We start from the raw sequence: 7,351 nt of genomic DNA on the forward strand, positions 1-7,351 counted from the left end.
GCAGAGGGAGAGGGGAGCGGAAGACGCAGGCTGAGAGGAAGCTGGCGCTGCCCACCGGCCGGCCCGATGCCCCACCCCTGCAGGCGTCCTGGACCGGACAGCAGCAGTCCCCAGCACTGTCCCTCCCTCCTGGCCAACGAGACCTCCAGCTCCAAAGTTTCCACTCTACACCGTCACCACCCTTCATTTGTAGATCCTGCTTGCTTCCAAACAGCACAAATGTATCTTGTGAGGGAGTAAGTAACCACTTACAGCTTTAAAAAACAAAGAGTTTCCTTTAGAATAGTTTTAGGTTTACGGAATAGAGGCAAAGATGGTACAGAGAATTCCCAGATACCCTATACCTGTCTCCCCTCTTGTTAATACGTTACCTGTATATTTACCACAATTAATGAACCAATATACTAAGGCACTATTAGTAACTATAGTCCACGCTTTTTTCAGGTTTCCTCGGTTTTCCCTAAAGTTCTCTTCCTGTCCCAGGATCCCATGTAAGATCCCATATTTATTCATCGTGTCTCTTCAGACTCCTCTCGGCTATGAGAGTTTCTCAGACTTTCCTTATTTTTGATAACCATGGAAGTTTTAAGGAGGTCTGGTCAAGTATTTTATAGGAAGTCTTTCCATTTGAGCCCGATGTTTTTCTCTTGGTTAGATTGGGATTGTGTGTTTTTGGTAGACAGAAGTCAAGTGCCGTTCTCGCCCTGCCACAGTCAGGGGTACATCCTGACAATGCGACACATCTCTGTCGACGCTGACTCTCGACCACCTGTCTGGAGTAGGATGCGCCAGGTTCCTCCACTAGGAAGTTGCTCTTTTTTTCCATATGCTGTGCTGCTTGAAAGAAGGTCACCATGCTCAGCCCACATCTTGGGCTGTGGCTGTGGCTGCCCACCAGCCGTGGTTCTTGTTATTAGAGAATATGGTGTTAGGAACCAAAATCTGGGTGCTGGGTGTGCTCATTGCTATCATGGCGTCATTTCTATCAGTCCTTCACCACAGACGGAGGAAGGGAGCAGGGCACCTCCACAGTCATGGTGCGGGCAGAGGTGCTCAACGCAGTGCCATGCACAACATAAAACCTCAGGGCTTCCCTGGAGGCGCAGTGGTCAGGAGTCCGCCTGCCGATGTGGGGGACGCGGGTTCGTGCCCCAGTCCGGGAGGATCCCACGTGCCGCGGAGCGGCCGGGCCCGGGAGCCGTGGCCGCTGAGCCTGCCCGTCCGGAGCCCGTGCTGCGCGACGGGAGAGGCCGCAACAGTGAGAGGCCCGCGTACCGCAAAAAAACCCACAAAAACCTCAGAACCCCAGGCATGTGGCAGGTGGTGACAGAGGGGACAAGGTTATTGAGACAAGCCTCAGGAACGACTGAAGTTAAATGGTCAAATTTATATTTCTATCAGCCCAGAGAAATAAGACGTGGAATCAGAAAATATGCTGAGTGATCAAAACTTTTTAAAGTGCTATTTACTGTGCTCCTCTGCCCCTGCATCAGTGCACTGGCAGGTGTGTGTGTGTGTTTCTCTGAGTTTATACTATTGTACTATTTACTGCACTAATACGTCAGGAACATCCCCCCATGTTCTGCACCCTTTCCATGATTTTTAATGGCTGCAGTTGTAATCCACTGAATCAACGCTGCATCGTTTATTTAACTGTCTCATTATCGTAGGACATTTGAGCTCTTCCCAGCATCTGTGGTAGTTGTCATGGTGGCTGTTTTTGCTATTGAACCCTGTACCCTGAGGACCTTGTGGTACTAAAGTGGTATCTGCCCCTTTGGTTCTTTTCTTAGCACATATTCCTAAAAATAGAAATGCCAGGTCAGAAAACGCGCACTTTGTTTCTGCCCTTGGTGTCTCTTGCCGAGTGTTTGCCTGCAGTGCCGTGTTGGTTTACACGTCTACACTGGCTAGCAGAGCTCCCATCTCGGTGCAGCGTCACTAGCAGATGATCAGTCTTCCAGTTACCTCTGCCCACAGCATAGATTTTAAAACAGTGTTGTCCAATTTTTTACGTGTTACTTTGTATTTAATTTAAGTGATGTTAAATTGTTTTTATGTGTTTATTGCCATTTATCCATGTCCTTTGCCTTTTGCTATTGGGAATCTTTCCTTTTTCTTATTGCTTTGCCCAAGAGAATCAACATATTAGAAACCTTATAGTAAAGAAGCAAATATTTGGGCTGAATGCTCCAACATATCAAAGGGAAAACGGGGTTTTTGAAACAAGTTGCAACGCTGGCAGGGAAGCCAATAGCCTGCTGTCACATTAACTAATTCCCCTTGTATTTCAAAGTCTGACAGGAAGTAAATGAAATAAGGGCAAATTAAACAGAAACACAATGAGCCAAGACAGGCTTAATGTCTGTGTCAGACACAGTCAAGTTCAATGCTGAAGGGGCAGCGCTGGTGATGGAGACCAGGCTTCTCATGCCCTCCTGGTGAAGGACCAGAGTCCCTCCCTCTGCCGAGGACCAGAGCATCATCACATGAAGGGGAAATGGCAAAGCAGACTCTCCTGTGAGGCTGGCGGGACTACTGGTCACCCACACCTGAGGCTCTCCCTCCCAGCCCCCCAAGAACATGTGCCAGGAGGATGGTGGGGACCCCTGTGACAGGGAACGAGGATCAGCTGCGTGACTGCAGGCGAGTGTCTGCTTTCCTGGGGAGGATGCTTCTCAGCCCAGAAACATGGATGAACGATAAGAAAATGATCAATATGTCTCACCTGCATAAACATACATTTCTGTACACAACACACACACAAAGAAGGGAGGATCTGCTGAGAAACACCTTCCAGCAGGTCCTCCAAGACACAAACAAACTCCGCTCTGGGAGGACGCTCGCTGTGTGCAAAATCACTTAGCGAGTGGGCTTCGGGGTGTTGCCCGCAGGGGACTTCGGGGCAGCCTTTCGGAAGGGCTCGTGCCCTCCCTCCACTGCAGGCCCCAGGTGCCCGCCCAGCCCACGCCCTCCCCTGCCCAGGTCTCTCCACCCTTGTCACCCCAGTAGGCCCCCCACTGCTTGTCACCCGGAGCGGCTCCCACTCTCTTCCCCCTTTTGTTTCTCTGCAGCACTCGTTAGGATCCGACATCACCATTTTTCTCACTTATTGGTTTACTGTCTGTCTCTCCCCCTAGAAAAGGAGCTGCCCGCAGGCAGCCGGCTTGGACTGCTCCGTTCACAGCTGTTTCTCTGGCCCTCGCGGTGCCTGGCACATAGGACGTGCTCGGGAAGTGTTTGTTGAGGGCACAAGTGGCCCCCACGTGGCCCACTCGGAGAGGCGCCGGAGGTCACGGTCAGGGCCGTCTGGAATCACCGAGCTGGCAAAGCAGCTTTGCTTGTGCCATTCTGTTCCCAGGCGGCGCGCCTTCCTGATGGTTCCAGGGCATCAACCCCAGGAATCCTCTGACTGAGATTTTTTGCCTAGATTCTAGTCTAAGGGGACAGGTCCAGGAGGCTAATATCAAACCAGGACTCCCTGGGAACAGTCCTCAAGGCCCTGCTGTGCTGGCTTTTTAAAAATCCGTGGCTTTGTTCTGTTTCTTTTTTTCCTTTTTTATTGAGGTATAGTTAATTTACAATGTTTCAGGTGTGCAGCAAATTGGTTCAGTTGTGTACATGTAACTTTATATATATATATATATATATATATATATACCAGATTCTTTTCCATTATAGGTTACTACAAGATATTGAATATAGTTCCCTGTGCTAAGCAGTAGGTCCTTGTTGGTTATCTATTTTATATAGAGTAGTGTGTATATGTTAATCCCGAACTCCTAATTTATCCCTACCCCCCTTTCCCCTTTGGTAACCAGAGCTTGGTTTTCTAGGTCTGTGAGTCTGTTTCTGTTTTGTAAATAAGTTCATTTGTATCTTTCTTTTTAGATTCCACATATAAGTGACATCATAGGATATTTGTCTTTCTCTGTCTGACTTACTTCACTTAGCATGATAATCTCCAGGTCCATCCACGTGCTGGGTTTTTGAGAGTGTTTAGCGCTCATGCAGCAGGCGTCTGGAGTGCAAAGAACACGGCCGCTCACGTCCAGGCAGAGCAGGGCAGCTACTGGCTGCGCCCTCTCTCCAGCGGTGACTGAGTCACAGGGCTGGAACCAGGAGGACTGAGCCTGGCGCCGTTCCCGCCCCCCCCGCCCACCAGTCCCCCTGCCCCGAGATGGAGTCCTGTGAGTGCACGTGTATGTGTGCTTGTGTGTGTGCATGCACGGTAATTTAGAAAGCATTTGGAAAGTGGGGGACATCTTACAGAGCAGAAACATTTCTCCCGAAAGCAAGGCCAGCACGAGCACCAAAGCCGAGAGGGAAAGCCTTTTGCTCAAAAGGATCGCTGAATGGGGATGAGAACCCCATCCATGTCGGTCCCAGACACAGTGACATGGGCTCTGAACTAGAGTTCCTGGACCCTCAGGGACCTGGACCTGGCCCCTGCCCTGCTTCCCACCTGACCCTATAACGTTGGGTTTTACGAACAGGTTTCAGTGAGAAGCGAAGGCCTGGCCTCAGCATCTGAGGTGGATGCTCGCCGCAGGAAAGCACATTGGTGGAGGAGGCCCCCATCCTCGTGGGCTCCAGAAAGACCTGGCGAACCTTGAGGTTACACCAAAGCCCTGGTAACTGGTGTTCCTCTAGCATCACAGTTTCATAAGCAAGTTGACATTTGCCAGTTGGGTGTTCCTTCCTGTTCTTTCCTGTACATGTCACAGCCAATTCCATGATCCAGTGAACAGAAGGTTCGACCTGGGCCGGCCGCATCTTCACTGAGGTTAAACCTGCCCAGATGGGAGTGGACCCCGGCCATTTCCCCACAAATGCATCCAGATCAAATTCTGAAGCCCCCTTTTTGTTTGTTAATTCTGTTTTTGGTTTGTGGATCTTATTTGACTTTCAGATGAATTTCATAATTGCTTTAAAGGAGAACTTGAAACCATTAAACAAAGCAGCTCCATCTTGCCCCCGGCCGTCCCCAGGCTGCACTGGAGTTATTCCCTCTGAAGCCATGAGTGTGTTTTGAATCAAAACTGCCTTCCTGGCCTGCCAAGAAGCGGGTTCAGAGACGATTCTCTTGTGTTTCTGGCGCCGAAAGCAGCACTGCCGTGCCCTGGCCGGGCAGACTCGGCCGTTCACGGACATACAAAAGTACTGATGGTCACAGATGGACTTGACCTCATGGGGCCTGGGGTCCCGCCTTCTGGGGCTCTTTTTCTCTACAGGAAGGAGGAGGCGCTTACGCAGCCTGTGTCCTCGCGTCCAAACCCTACTCCTTCATCCCCAGCCCTGGGCCTGCCTGTGGGGAGTTAAACACACACCCGAGTTCTCCCTGAGCCAAAAGGGAGCAGTGGCGGGTGTTCGGGATCCACAGTGGAGGGTGGGCGTAGGAGTCAGGCCGCCTGGGTCCCTGTCTGCCCCCCACTAGTCCTGGGCACCCCTGGGATGTCTGAGTCTCTGTTTCCACATTTGGAAAAGTGGGGTGTCACAGGCAGAGGTATCAATGTGGCAGAAGCTCATCAATACCAGGCCATGGTAATAATAATGGTAACACCAGTAACTGACGCGGAGACAGGATCTGATGTTGCCAAAGCGTTTTCGCATCTGCCACTCCTTTGCCCATCACACCCTGTTCTGCTCTGTCCAAGGAACCTGAGCTTGGCCCGGTGCTGGCCTCCAGCCACAGGTGAGAGCCACAGAGCTGGGGTCGTTTTGAGGTCTTCACCAGCCAGGCTGGACTCACCTGATGGTTCCCAGGCTCCCAGGTTCCCTGGAGTGAATGCCCAGGTGGGCTGTCTCAGGGCTGTGGGATCAGGCCTCACAATGGGGTTAGAGCACCAAGCAGGGTCAGGGGTCAGACAAGTGGGTGCCGAGAGGGGGCTGCTTCCTCAGGGGCGATGGCTATTCTCCATGGCACTGTGCTTTGTTCTCCATCTAAGTAGATGGTGTGGTGGGGAGGGGCTTCAGCGAGGTGGGATGGTTTTTGAGGTCCCAGCCAGCAGGGCCAGGATGGAACGGGGCTCCTTCCCGCCCCAAAGCACGACTCCAAGACTTTAAGATGCTCTCAATTTCAAGACCTGTCCCTGAGGATTTTTCAGGGAAAAAAACATACCTAAGCAGAAACATTAGTACGTAAATTATGCATACTGGTTTTAAGACACATTCAAGGGTACCAACATGAGAAGAAAAGTATGTGTGTTTTCAAACTGGGGCAATGGGTACACGTGTGGCATAGAGACGGCTGCATGGAAGAAATTTCCTCGTTTTGTCCTGACTCAGGCTAGCACGGGTGTCGGGAGACCCCTGGGCTCTCCACTTAGGCAAAGTCACATTAGTTCGAGGGGCTTCGGTGGGGAATACAAAGGGGTGGAGGGGAGGCCTTGGACTTGGAAATGGAGGGGCTGGGAGCGGGCTCCGCAGACGGCCTTGCAGCCTCCGTCCCTCTTCGGCAAACAGGACCTCAGAGCGCCCTTCTCGGGGTTCCTGAGGACACAGGGTGACAGAGACATGGGGGCACCGAGCACAGGCCCGGAATAGAACCCAGGGCACTCACCGGCAAACGAGCAGAGCCACACTCATTCTCAGCACTCAGCCTGGCACTGCAGAACTGTTCCCCTGGGAGGTTTGGCCTAGGCAGATCTGCAAAGGAGCCCCAGACCTGCGGCATCCGGTGCAGCCTCAGCCCTGCAGCAGCTCCTTTACTATCCCCCTTAGAAGGGCTTTAAAGTGTTTCCAGAGTTGGATTCCAGCTGTGAAACCAAGCTGACCCTACACCAGGCCTGGCCGATGCCAGTGCCTTTGGAATAGGAAATGCACCGACGCGTCCAGGGTTTCCATTCAGGCTGGACTCTGGCCCTGGTCTCCAGAACTGACCCCGGAGGAACCGCAGGGCAGAACCTCCCCGGAGAGGCCAGCTACGGCTGTGCAGGGGTGTGTCTCAGGGCCGTGGATGGGCCACAGTGACCCCACACCAGTGCTGCCGGGGCCTGAGTGGGTCCGCCGCGGCCCTGGCCAGGGAGCCGCCCTGGACTGCAGGAGTGGGAAGCTCCGGGTATCCCCAGGGTGGCACTCGGCCGCCAGCCTGGCACAGGCCGTGGAGGGCTTTGTTGTGACCAAAGGGCAGGGTGAGGCCGGCCCTGGAGGAGGCTTCCGTCCACTGGGGGAAGAGATGCTACCAGGAGGCTGATTTTAAGAGTCCTCTGCCTGTGTGGAGATGTCATTTCTGGGGCTTTTTCCCTTTATGTGGAGATGAGGAAAGAGCAGAAAAATAGGAAATTTCCAGGAAAAAAAATTCACTTTGGCTCTTGATATGTGACTCCTTGAGGGAGGTACCACCCTCTAG

General features: G+C 52.4%; 1 pseudogene; it reads right to left on the minus strand.

Moving 5' to 3' along the window:
* Nucleotides 1–6,676, minus strand: part of LOC103086609 (proliferating cell nuclear antigen pseudogene) — a 33,874-nt pseudogene extending 27,198 nt beyond the window's left edge.
* Nucleotides 6,677–7,351: the final 675 nt, after the last annotated feature.

This window comes from Lipotes vexillifer, unplaced genomic scaffold, assembly GCF_000442215.2.
Source record: "Lipotes vexillifer unplaced genomic scaffold, Lipotes_vexillifer_v1.1 scaffold988, whole genome shotgun sequence".
In the NCBI taxonomy this organism is placed as follows: Eukaryota; Metazoa; Chordata; class Mammalia; order Artiodactyla; family Lipotidae; genus Lipotes; species Lipotes vexillifer.